Source organism: Sparus aurata, chromosome 8, assembly GCF_900880675.1.
Source record: "Sparus aurata chromosome 8, fSpaAur1.1, whole genome shotgun sequence".
NCBI classification, from domain to species: Eukaryota; Metazoa; Chordata; class Actinopteri; order Spariformes; family Sparidae; genus Sparus; species Sparus aurata.
The window spans coordinates 9,856,555-9,869,427 of NC_044194.1; positions in this window are offsets into that span (position 1 = coordinate 9,856,555).

Here is a 12,873-nt window from a genome sequence, read left to right on the forward strand (position 1 = left end):
TTTTTTTGTATAGGTTGTATAAGCCGTACCTGGGTGACTTTGTGGTGTGCCTTTGTTGTTACTGACACATGTTTTTTTTGGCTTGCTCTTGGTTTGGTTTTGTTCAAGCCATGTCGTAACGTGTGTGTGGGCACTATCATTCATAGTACTGTTTGGTTTGCAGTGTGTTTACAACCTGTGTTTTGGTGTGTTTGTCAAGCTGCGCACTCGTGCACCGTGTTTTTTTTTTGGGGTGTTTTTTCTTCTTTGCGCCATTATGGAGTTCAATGCCAAGAAATTTGTTGCTCATCCGACATTAGAGGAGTTTCACTTATGTACCAAAGAGCATTTAATATCTCTGGCTAGTTTCCTTGAAATTCCAGTGACAAAGCAAATGAAGAAACAATCTCTTAAAGCTGAAATCTCGTCTGTATTGTCTGAAAAGGGTCTTCTGCGGAGTGAAGAGACTGTGAAGGGTACAGATTCTGATGTGGGTCAAGCAGTTCGTCTCAAGGAGTTGGAGATTGAGATGCGCCGTTTAGATTTAAAAGAGAAGGAGTTGAGTAATGAGATGGAGGTGAGGAAGATGGAGGAAGAAACAAAAAGGCAGGTTCGACTGAAAGAGCTGGAGCTGCAGCAGTCCACCGCATCCCCATTTCACTCCTCCTCCAGTGGTTTTGACGTCGGTAAATGCATCCGTTTTGTTCCGTCTTTTAATGATAAAGATGTTGATAAATATTTCACCTTGTTTGAACGTGTCGCCAAAACCTTGAAGTGGCCCAAACAGGTGTGGACCTTACTTTTACAGTGCGTCTTCACAGGTAAAGCTCAGGATGCCTATGTATCTTTGTCATCGGAGCTGAGCCTGGATTATGAGGAAGTTAAAAAGGCGGTGCTGAGGGCGTATGAGTTGGTGCCCGAGGCATATCGTCAGAAGTTCCGACGTTTTAAAAAGTCGGATGACCAGACATACGTGGAATTTGGCCACGAGAAAGAAATTTTGTTTGATCGCTGTTGTAGTTCTCTGCAGGTTTCTGATTTTGATAAATTGCGTGATTTGGTGCTTGTGGAAGACTTTAAAAATTGCCTGCCTGAAAGGATTGTGACACACATCAATGACCGTAAAGCACTGAATGTGTCTGAAGCTGCTGTGCTTGCAGATGAGTACGTTTTGACGCATAGGGACACTTATGATAGGCCGCAGCCCCCCCTTGAGCGCAGTTTTTCTGCACCCAGGCCTTCTGCGTTACAGAAGGGGAGTGGGGTCTGGGGTGTGACGTCAGGAGTTAAGGAGAGTGACAGGGTTTGTTTTTTTTGTAAAAAGCGTGGTCATACTGTTGATTACTGTTTCGCTTTAAACAAAAAAAACTCGTCTCCTAAAGCTGTCAATCTGTTAAAAACCGAACACTCACTGGGTCAGTTTCACAGCAGGTCCAGTTCAACTCTCTCCCCTCCTGAATCATCTCTTCTAGAGAAACCTGATGAGGTGTTTTTGCCTTTCATTATGAAGGGTTCAGTCTCGCTGACTGCTGGTGGACCGAAAGTTCCTGTTGTTATTTTGAGGGACAGTGCAGCTTCTCAGTCTATTATTTTGTTGCCCCTGTCTGAAACATCTTCAACTGAGTCAACTGTGCTAGTCCGTGGGTTTGACATGCAATTTGTGGGGGTTCCGCTGCACACCATTTATCTGGACTCAGAGTTAGTTACCGGGCTGGTTGTTGTCGGGGTCAGTGATGAGTTTCCTGTGGGGGGGGTGTCTTTCATCCTGGGGAACGACTTGGCGGGTGGGAAGGTCCTGCTTAATCCTGAAGTGACAGCTGGGCCCCAGTCTGAGTGCCCGGATGACTTGGTGGAAAAGTTTCCAGGGGTGTTCTCCGTCTGCGCTATTACCCGCGCTATGGCAGAGAAGCAATGTCAGTCGCTGTATGGGTCTGGTGATGGGGAGGTGGAGTTGGGTGATAGTTTCATGGCTGACGGCGACTTATCTGTACAGCCTGCTTCTTCCCTAGGCCCGGTTTCTCCCCCACCACTATTTCCCCCTTTTCCAGTGGAGGAGTCAGACAGGAAACTTTCTATGTCACGTGAACAGCTTATTGTTGAGCAGCAGCGTGATCCCACACTTATTTCTCTTTTTAGGGGTGTGGGTTCTGGTGATGATGGTGGGGGTGGGTCTCCCAGTTACTTTTTTAAGGAGGGTGTGTTAATGCGTAAATGGGTGCCGCCTAATATTGAGCCACAAGATGATTGGGGGGTTGTGAAGCAAGTTGTAGTCCCACAGCGGTTCCGCCAGGAGGTTTTGAAGCTGGCCCATGATAATCCTCTAGCTGGTCACCTTGGAGTCAATAAAACATATGACAGAGTGTTGCGTTGTTTTTGTTGGCCGGGCCTTAAAGCGGATGTGCGTCACCACTGTCAGACCTGTCATGTGTGTCAGCTGTCCGGTAAGCCCAATCAGACGATTCCCCCGTTTCCGCTCTATTGTTGGAGAACCCTTTGAACATGTCATTGTGGACTGTGTAGGCCCTCTTCCCCGCACAAAGGCTGGTAACCAGTTTCTCCTAACTATCATGTGCTCCACCACTCGTTTCCCCCAGGTCATTCCCCTGCGTAAGATCACCGCTCCTGTAGTCATTAAAGCACTGACGAAGTTATTTTCTTTGTTTGGGCTGCCTCGGGTGGTACAGACAGATCAGGGGACAAACTTTATGTCCAAGGTTTTTGCACAGGTCATGAAACAACTTGATATTTCCCATAGTTACTCTAGTGCATACCATCCAGAAAGCCAGGGTGCGCTTGAGCGTTTTCATCAAACGTTAAAGTCTATGCTCCGCACTTACTGCCTTGAGTATAGTAACGATTGGGATGAAGGGGTCCATCTGCTTCTCTTTGCAGTGCGCGAAGTGGTACAGGAATCACTGGGTTTTAGCCCGGCAGAGCTTGTGTTTGCCCATACTGTGCGTGGCCCCCGGAACTGCTTCAGGAAAAGTGGGTTGGTCACTCGGAGCCTCAGAATCTGCTTGACTATGTGTGCAATTTTCGTGAAAAACTTCACCGTGCCTGTGAGCTGGCTAAAGAGAGCATGGCTGTTGCGCAGGGAAAAATGAAACGCTGGTTTGACAAAGATGCACAGAGCCGTAAGTTCAGCCCCGGTGATAAGGTGTTGGTGTTGCTGCCCATTCCTGGCTCCTCGTTGCAGGCACGTTACAGTGGGCCGTATGTTGTCCAGGAGAAGGTCAGTGAACGTGACTATGTGGTGGCGACCCCGGACCGTAGACGGCGGAATAGGCTTTGTCATATTAACATGCTGAAGCCTTATATGGAAAGGGAGTCTGTTTCACCATCCCCTGTTGTGCTGAAATCTGTGGTAGCGCTGTCCGGTGCTGAAGTTATTGATCAGGCTGAGGCCGCCGCGGCACTGTCCGGTGCTGATCTGCTGGAGTCTGCAGATTTGGATTGTGATGTTGCCTTGTCCAACGCTGTTGTTCATGGCCGTTTAAAAAACTCTGAAATGTTAGCTAACCTTAATGGTTGCGTTTCGCATCTGTCCCCATCTCAGCGTGAGGATGTAGTCCGTTTGATTAATTTGCATATATCATTGTTCTCGGATGTGCCTTCCCAGACCCATGTGTTGCAGCATGATGTCGATGTAGGAGATACCGCTCCAATAAAACAACATGCTTACAGGGTTAATCCAGCTAGACGAGTACGCTTGCAGGAACAAGTGGACTACATGTTGGGGCATGGCATTGCAGAGCCTAGTTGTAGTCCGTGGAGTTCTCCCTGCCTGTTGGCTATAAAATCTGACGGCTCTGACAGGTTCTGTACCGATTTTAGAAAGGTGAACGGAGTCACTAGGCCAGATTGTTTTCCTCTTCCTCGAGTTGAGGATTGTGTAGATCATGTTGGCGGTGCCAAGTATGTGACGAAGCTGGACCTTTTAAAGGGATATTGGCAGGTGCCGCTGACTCCTCGGGCGAAGGAAATTTCTGCTTTTGTGACTCCGGACGCCTTTCTCCAGTATACAGTGATGCCATTCGGCATGCGTAACGCACCAGCAACTTTCCAGCGGCTGGTGAACATTGACCTGTCAGGTATTTCTGGTTGTGAAGCGTATTTAGACGACATTGTTGTATACTCGGGGTCCTGGGTTGAGCACATTCAGCAGCTCTTTTCTGTGTTTGGGCGTTTGCGTGATGCTAATTTGACTTTGAACCTTGCTAAGTGCGAGTTTGGCCAGGCTACGATCACTTATTTGGGCAAAGTGGTTGGTCGGGGCCAGGTCAGGCCCGTGCACTCGAAGGTAGAGGGCATTCTCTCCTTTCCTATTCCTAGCTCGCGACGGGAATTGCGCCGTTTTCTAGGAATGGCGGGTTACTACCGCAGTTTCTGCAGAAATTTTTCTGCAGTTGCGGCTCCCCTTACTGATCTGTTGAGCCCAAAGGGGTGTTTCCGTTGGTCTGAGGGTTGTCAGCGTGCTTTCGAGTGCATTAAGGCCTTGATGACAAATGCTCCAGTCCTGTCTGCCCCTATGTTCGATCGTCCATTCAAACTTTCTGTTGATGCAAGTGATGCTGGTGTTGGGGCAGTTTTGCTCCAAGAAGGTTTGGATGGGGTTGAACATCCCGTCTCGTACTTCTCTAAAAAGTTTAATAGGCACCAATGGGCGTATTCTACTATTGAGAAGGAGGCGTTGGCTTTAGTTCTGGCTCTGAAGCATTTTGAAGTTTACGTCGGTTCTGCGAGTTTTCCAACTGTTGTGTACACTGATCACAATCCTTTGATTTTTGTGAATCAGATGCGAAACTCAAACCAGAGGCTGATGCGCTGGGCGCTTTTCCTGCAGTCGTTCAACATAGAGATCAAACATGTTAAGGGGCGGGACAATGTCCTGGCTGACACGTTGTCACGCTGTTAGGCTTGTGAAATTTGTTTTTTTTCTCTTTGGTTTCCTCAAGTTTGCCTCCCCGGTATTCACAAGTTTAGGGTGGGGGTGTTACGTGTGGCCAGGTGTGTATGTGTGTGTGTCCTGACTCCACCCTGTTCTGCCTTCTTGAGCTCAGGTGTGGGTAATCACCTGAGCAGTTAAAGGGAGGCGGTATCAGGGCGGCTCTCTCTCTCTCTCTCTCATTACAGGTGTGTTGCAGGAGGAGGGAGGCTGTGCTGGCCTCACAGTCTTGTTGCTGTTTTCTCCTTTGTTGTTTCAATTTGGGTTTGAGTTCCTGGTTGTCCTGTTTTCGTAATCTATTTGTTTTTTCTCTTAATAGGTTAGTTGTTTCTTTTGTTAGGCAGCCTTAGTCGGGAGGATTCCTCGGATGCGACGGCCAAGGCTGGTCTGGGGTCTCTTCTCTCTTTTTTTTTGTTTGACCAGGAACTCCTGCCTTTTTCCTTTCTTTAATTAAACACATTTATATTGACTGTGCTGAGTCGGCGTCCTTTATATGTTACTGGCCTTTTTTTTTGTTCGAGTCTTTGTTTTGTTTAATTCAGGGCCGTAACAGTCACTCACTGCTGCGAGCGCAATTTTTAACTTTCGCTTTCGTTTTTGTTCGCGTAGTCACAGTTTGCTGGCTATAGGAGCCTAGACTGCACGAAAATGGCGTGTTCCAAGATCACTGCTAAAAGAAAAGTGGACAGTGAAAATCGGCGTTCAAGAAGAATGGACCGAAAAATGTGCATTCATTCTCCCTCCAACCAGCACAAGACCATGTGCTTAATATGCCAGGAGACTATGGGCTCTATCTTAACTATCTGAAACGCAAGTATTAAACGCAAAGCGCAAGTAGCTTTGTGGGCGGATCTCAGGCGCTGTTGCTATGATGCCGGCGGGATAAAGGACTCTTGCGCCTGACGCAAATCTAAAATGGGTTGGTCTGAAGTAGCTACATTGGTCATAGGTGTGGTTTGGGCGTAACGTGCAATAAACCAATCAGAGCATCATCTCACATTCCCTTTAAAAGCAGGCGCACTTGTTCCATGGTGGATTGCTATTATAATGGCGAATTTGCCAGGCACATGCCAGGAGCGGTTCACAGCTGAGGAGACCGACGTTCTCGTCAAAAGACCGATAAGTGGCACTGTATGGGAATGGGAGAAATCCATCCAAATTAGCTTTGGTTAAACAGGCGTGGGAGGAAATTGCCACAATTGTTTCTAAGGCTGGCATCCCCAGGACATCGCACCGGGCCTCGGAAGCAGTGCGCATGGGCCGAGCAGTGCGCAACAGCCAGCTGATGAGGGAGCAGCGCAAACACCAAGGTGCAGACCCACTACATGCCGTGGCAGCATTGTCGGACTGGACCGCACTGTCCAGGATGCGGCAAGGTATTAATGCCCGTCTTGACTGGGTAGCGATGTTGCTGCGGCCTCTCAGGCGCATCGCCTCAAGTCTCCAAACGCACCACCTGCTCCTGTTGTGCCTCTTCCTCCTCCTCCCCCAACTCTATCTCCGTCCACCATCTCAAACTTTTTTTTCCCTACTTTTTGTATGGTTTGCAAAAACTGTAACTGCTTCCTTGTAGACGAGAGAAGCAAAGTGTATGCACGCTACATTATGGCCAAGTATGCGCCCTTAAAATAGCATCTGAATAAGCGCCATTGACCTTAGACTAGGTTTTGTCTGGTCTGTTGTGGAATTGTTTACTGAAACAGCAAAATAGCACCAGTGAACGTTTGCGCCGGAACACGCCTCCTCTTTTCGCTGAACCGCCCCCAGGAGCGCAAGTTCATTCCCTAATTTAAGGACGTGCATCTGTGGAGGGAAAATTCCAATGTGCGCCAAATGCAAACTAGGAATTATACCAGCGCCAGTGTACAAAGTCAATTGTGCTTAGTGCAAGATATAGCCCTATAGCTGTGATGAAGATTTCCAATTTGAAACAGCATTATGAGACGAAGCATAGGAATTTTGAAGAGACATTTCCTCAAAATTCAGAGGTAAGAACAACAAAATTAAATGCACAGAAATCGTCATAGCAAGTTGCAAGCAGTATTCTTGTCACATCTATGACACAACAACACTTTGTAAAAACACTTTGCTCAATAATTACTGGCTATGGGTGGTATATTTGACTTCTACACATCTAAGACTACAACTATACTCAATATTAAGCATTTCTACTGCACCAATGTGGAGAAATTCAACAATAAATGTCCGATATTTATACCTCCAAGTGGCATACTTTCATATATTTGAACTACTGTAAAAACACTTTGCTCAATAATTCCTGGCTCTTGATGGTATATTTGACTTCTACACATAATTGACTATATGTTTGCTTAATATCAAGCATTTTTACTGCACCAATGTGGAGAAATTCAAAAATAAATGTCCCATATTTATGGAATCTGGAGGTATATATAGGACTTTTATTGATGAATTTCTCTACATTGTGGAGATAGAGAAATTATTTAAAGCATTGCATTAATGCATTAATGCTTTTATTTGAAACAAATGTGCCCTGCCATTGCAAACAGTGCACCTCCGAACTCACGTGAAAAAATAAAAATAAAAGTGCATCCTTTTGAAAAGACTGTGTCCCTTTTTGATAAAATGCTTTTGTAAACATAAATTTAACTTGTCAGTATGCTTGCTATTATGAAAACAGATCAGTTTCCATATTGGTATTGATAAAGTGTTATAACTTTCATTAAATACTTTATTTTGCAAAAGGTGCCTTTTGTATACAAAAAATATTTATATCCCTGAAGATATGTGAACTAAATTAAACATCTACAGGCACTGTATAGTAAAAATGACATGTCGGTAGCTGCACAGGACATGAGGTGTGTACTTTATGTCTTTTTAACAGATTTTTGACCAGGCAGATGAGCCTGTCTACTTCCTCTTGCTTGAGACATCATGGCTTGTTCCGGCTTCATAACACAAACCTGAGGTTGAACATTTTCAGCATGTGGATGAACCTCCGGTTTTCCACTGTATATATGGGCATCATATCTTTAGCGATATGCACTGTGACTGCATCCGTAAAAGCTGTCCACCGGGATCCTTTCAGTAGCGCCTAGATCTAAAAGTGGCTAAAGGAACGTCGATTGCTGCTCAGCGGCATACACCGACCCCTAGACTGGTATAAAGATTCTTGGAGTGGTATGCTGCTATTGTGCCGAACTCAATGATGCAGCATGAGCCCTTGACATGTAAACTTGTGTCACACTGTGGTGAACATAAGATACTGCACCTCAGTAAAACAGCAGTAAAATCACAATCACTGTGTACACATAATAAAGAATGTTTCTTAACACCCCCACTTGTACTCAGGTGGATGAAATTCAAACAAAAATTACACACAATAAAACACAATTCAGATGTGGATCTCTCCCACTCTTTTCAGATGCCAAACATAATACCTGCAAACTTTCTCAGCTTTGGTCATAACATCTGTGACCATCTCTTCAGTAGTGCAATATAATAGTGTCACTTTCCCCTCGTTTAAAATTGACCTTATAAAATGGTACTTAATGTCCACTCGTTTGCACCTCTGTCTGCTGACAGGATTTTTGGCTAAGGCAATTGTTCCCTGGTTATCCTAATACACTACTGTTGGTGTGTATTTGTAGTCATCAATTCCTTTCAATAGCTGCTCTAGGTATATACACTCTTGCATTGTAGAGCCAGAGCCATATACTCTGCTTCACAGGTTGAGAGTGCTACTGTAGGTTGTTTCTTAGTTTCCCATGAAACTAAATAACTGTTTTTACTTAGGCTCACACAGTAGCCTGTGGTGCTACGCCTGTCAGTAGTATCACTTGCCTAACTCCTCACTGTCGTTTCTCCTGAAACACAACTCCTTGTTTGTAGTGCCTCTGAGGTAGCCTACCTTAAAACAGGGTTCTCCCCAGACGAGGGAACAGCGGTGCTGCGCCACTATACTCATTTTCATTGTTAGCTGCTTTATAGCGGGTGTTTGTGGGCTTCCGCGATCTTCTCGTTAAAGACGCGCCCCCCGGCTGACAGTGACAAGCGTCCGTCCCCCGGCTGACGGTGACGAGCGTCTGTCCGTCCCCCGGCTGACGGCGATAACGACCGTATCTCTCATCTCAAACCTTGCTTTGTATTTTAATTTCCTCCAATGTCACTGTTAACAGAATAAACCCACTTACCCCCCACTGTTTTCTTGCCCTTTGGCAGAGTAGTCAGGGTAAAAGTGTTGTTTTCCTTAATGACTGGATTTCTTCGTCCATTGCTTAAACCCACTGTTTTGATTTAACTGAGTCCATAGCTTCCTTAAATGTATGTGGAACGCCACACACTGCTCTGTAGCAGTAATCAATGGTAGTATGGATCTCATCACTGTCAATGTTGTCAGTTACAAAGTCCTTTAAATGACTAGGTTTTCTCCTCTCTCTTGTAGGATACCTCCCACTGCCAGGTTCACCACTTGTCACACTTGACTCTTTTTTGATACAGTCAGATGTACCACCTTGTGGATTTTTGTTTCTCTACCTTAGCTCTTGAGCCTTGTCAGTCCACATAAACCCCCTGTTTGACTCTGTTAGCCACAGGCTGTCTCACTGTGTCATACTCATTGTTTGGTTCTGTCTCAACTGTCTGTGTGTTTTTCCACATTTACCTTGTTCACAAATTTGACAAGTTTGTGTTTTTGAACTTTCTCTGTGTCAGGATGATAACTCAAGAAGGCTGGGCTGTTCTTATCATGACCAACAAAAAGTCCCTGCTCACATCTGGAATACAGCTTTCCCTTGTCCTGTTTGTATGTGTAACATACAGATCCAAACTTCTGCATTTTGGATAGATTTGGCTTTTTGTCTGTCAGCATCTGGTAAGGGGTCTTCCCTGTTCACTTATTAAAGCATATGTTTTAGGGGTGGGTAAAAATATCGATTCATCAATGCATTGCAATATAATTTTTCCCAATTCAATATCGATTCATGAAACCTCTGAATCGATTCGGGCAAGCGACCACCCACGGTCCCTCGCCGGACCTCTCGGTCCCCGCCTCAAGCAGCTGGAAGCGCTTCGCCCACGACCGGTTGATGCGCAGCAAAACACCGTCAGAGCTGCAGAGGCGGGTAGCCGATATCTGACGCACCGCTCTTTCGCAGACTGTAATGTAAACTAACAGCGCAGCCGGTCTCATCCTAGCACAATGGCACTTTCTCAGCTTAACTATGGTTGTACTATTGTATAACTTAACACATCGTGTGCCTGTGTTTACATTTCAACTAGAGCTTCCAAGAGGAAAGATTTATAATTTAAGATTACTTTTTTGAATTTGAAAATTATCAACAGGTACTCTAATGAATTATTTGTTTATTACTGCTTATTACTGAATCCATATCGAAGCATTTAAATCAATATTGAATCAAATCGATATTGAATCGAATTGCGACCTGAAGAATCAAAATCGAATTGTGAGGTTCTTAACAACACCCAGCCCTACTAGAAGAGGTGGGTAGTGATGCAAAGCCCTTTGGGAGCTGGTGCTACTGTAATATTGGCTCACACTGGGTTTGTTTATCTCATGTCTGACTGTTGTCCATTTATTTCCCGCTGCCACGAAAGGTCTATTGCTTTATAGCTATTCATGTTGTGCATCATGTTTTTGAAAAGTAACTTAGTAAAGTAACTAATTACTTTTGAAAATAAGTAATCAGTAAAGTAACTGGATTACTTTCTTGGAGAAGTAATCAGTAATCACTAACTAATTACTATTTCCAAGTAACTTGACCAACACTGGTAAGGACCAACTGGCATCCCACACAGCTGCAAACATAGCGGCAGTAAAACATGCCCTCATGGAGGAATGGGGCATTAGGTCCAAGGTTGTATGCATGGTTACTGATGGTGCAGCAAATATGGTTGCATGTGTCAATAGCCCTTCAGATTAGACACAGCCACTGCATTGCTAATGTACTCAACCTGGTTGTGAAAAAAGCCCTGGATCAAACCGAAGGATTGGGTGATTTGAGAGGCAAGGCAAGGAGGATTGCCACGTACTTCAGGACCAGGACCCTGGCCAGGGAGTGGCTGCGGGAACTTCAGCAGCAGATGGGGGTTCCAACCCACAAATTGATTCAGGAGGTGGAGACCAGATGGAACAGCACCCATGACATGATGGCAAGGCTGTATGAGCAGCGGTGACCAGTAGGTGCAGCACTTGGGTTGCTGCACACCGATTTGGCTGCCTTGACCTCTGCTGAGTACCACAACATGTCAGAGTGCCTTGATGTTCTCTCACCTCTGAATGTGGCCACTGTGGAACTGTCCTCAGAAAAAAACTCTGTCTGGCTCCAAAATCATTCCTCTGATGAAGATGCTGAGGCACAACATAGTGGTCAAATCAGGAGAGGTAAGAGATGTTATGGCTGTGCAGCTCTGCAGCCATCTACTGTGCCTCATGGGGGAAAAGCTGAGTGGCTACGAGATGTCCAGCCAGCACTCTATGGCCACATTGCTGGATCCGAGGTTCAAAACCATGGGTTTTTGTAACCCAACTAATTCTGCAAGTGCTGTGCAGCGCTTAACTAGTAGGTGTGTGTCTCTTCTCAGGGACAGCACACCTATCCAAGTACCTCCAGAGCCAGTAGGGGAATCTTCAGGTATGAATCTATGGTACGACAGTATTGTCATAATTATATTATAGCCTTTTGTAACATGTTTTTGTCACGATTTCAGGGACAGGCCTTTGGGATCTGTTGGACAACCAAGTATTGGAGACGAGGAGGGTCCAGAGTGCAACGGCAAATGCCGCAGCAGAGGTTCAGCGCTACCTCACCAAGCCCAATATCCCACGCTCTGAAGACCCAGTACAGTTTTGGGCACAACACAAACATGTGTACCCCAATTCTATTGGCCTGTGGCACTCTATGTACACCTGCTTCCTCTGTGCCATTCGAGAGAGTTTCCAAGGCCAGCAAAGTGGTCTGCAAGAAGAGGAACCGACTCAGCCCGGGCACAGTGGAACAAATTCTGTTCCTGAATAAATATCAATTGTAATGTAAAACAACACAATAATGCCCCCTTTCTGACCCGTTCACAAGCACCACCCCTCCCTGTTTACACTCCAAAGTACCTGTCCAATCACTCTCCCAGAATAGGCATTGTCCTATATGCACTGTCAAAGCACTTCCCCACTACATTTAAGTCACTATCATTTCTGCACTGGCAGTGGCAGACTGTTGAAATATACGGCACTGCCTATTTTACATAATTTGTGAGAAGACACTCACAATTATCATAAAAATGTGTGCATGTTCCTACCCACCCTTCATTCATCTCAGATTCATCTACCTCCCCAATGAACAAACATACATGAACAAGAACTGTTCACATGCAGAACACCAACTTTATTTTATGATTTTGTAAATGAAATTTTCTTGTTTCAATCAATGCAGTGTCCAATGTACGCTCATTTATTCAGTTATTCATACCGAACACCCAAAAGTAGAATATGGTAGCTAATCAACGTGGATGTGAATTCATGACAGTGCCTCCTTTGGCTTTCACCAGCAGATGTCGCCATAGAGTCTGAAGCTTCGAGCATTGAATCATTTTTCGATACAATTGGATTGAGTGCCTCATTGGTTCACGAGGCTTCATTTTGCCATCACTAGGAAGCTGCTAGGTATAATGGACAGTCACCTCTCACGCCGAACAGGCAACTCAGGAACACATTCAGACACAGACACTTACCCTGTGCCTCAAAAGACTGCGGTCAAGTGAGCCGCTGTCTGATTTTTGTTGCGCCTGAACTACAGTTAATAGGGTAAGCATAGTCCTAGAGGTGTGGGCTATTTTTGTTGGTTTTTAATAGTTGTTGTGGTTGGTAACTCGTAATATCTTCTATCATGCGTGAAATCTGGATATATTGTACTTGAATTTTGACTTTAAGGTCAAAACCAAGTCAAAAGATCTAT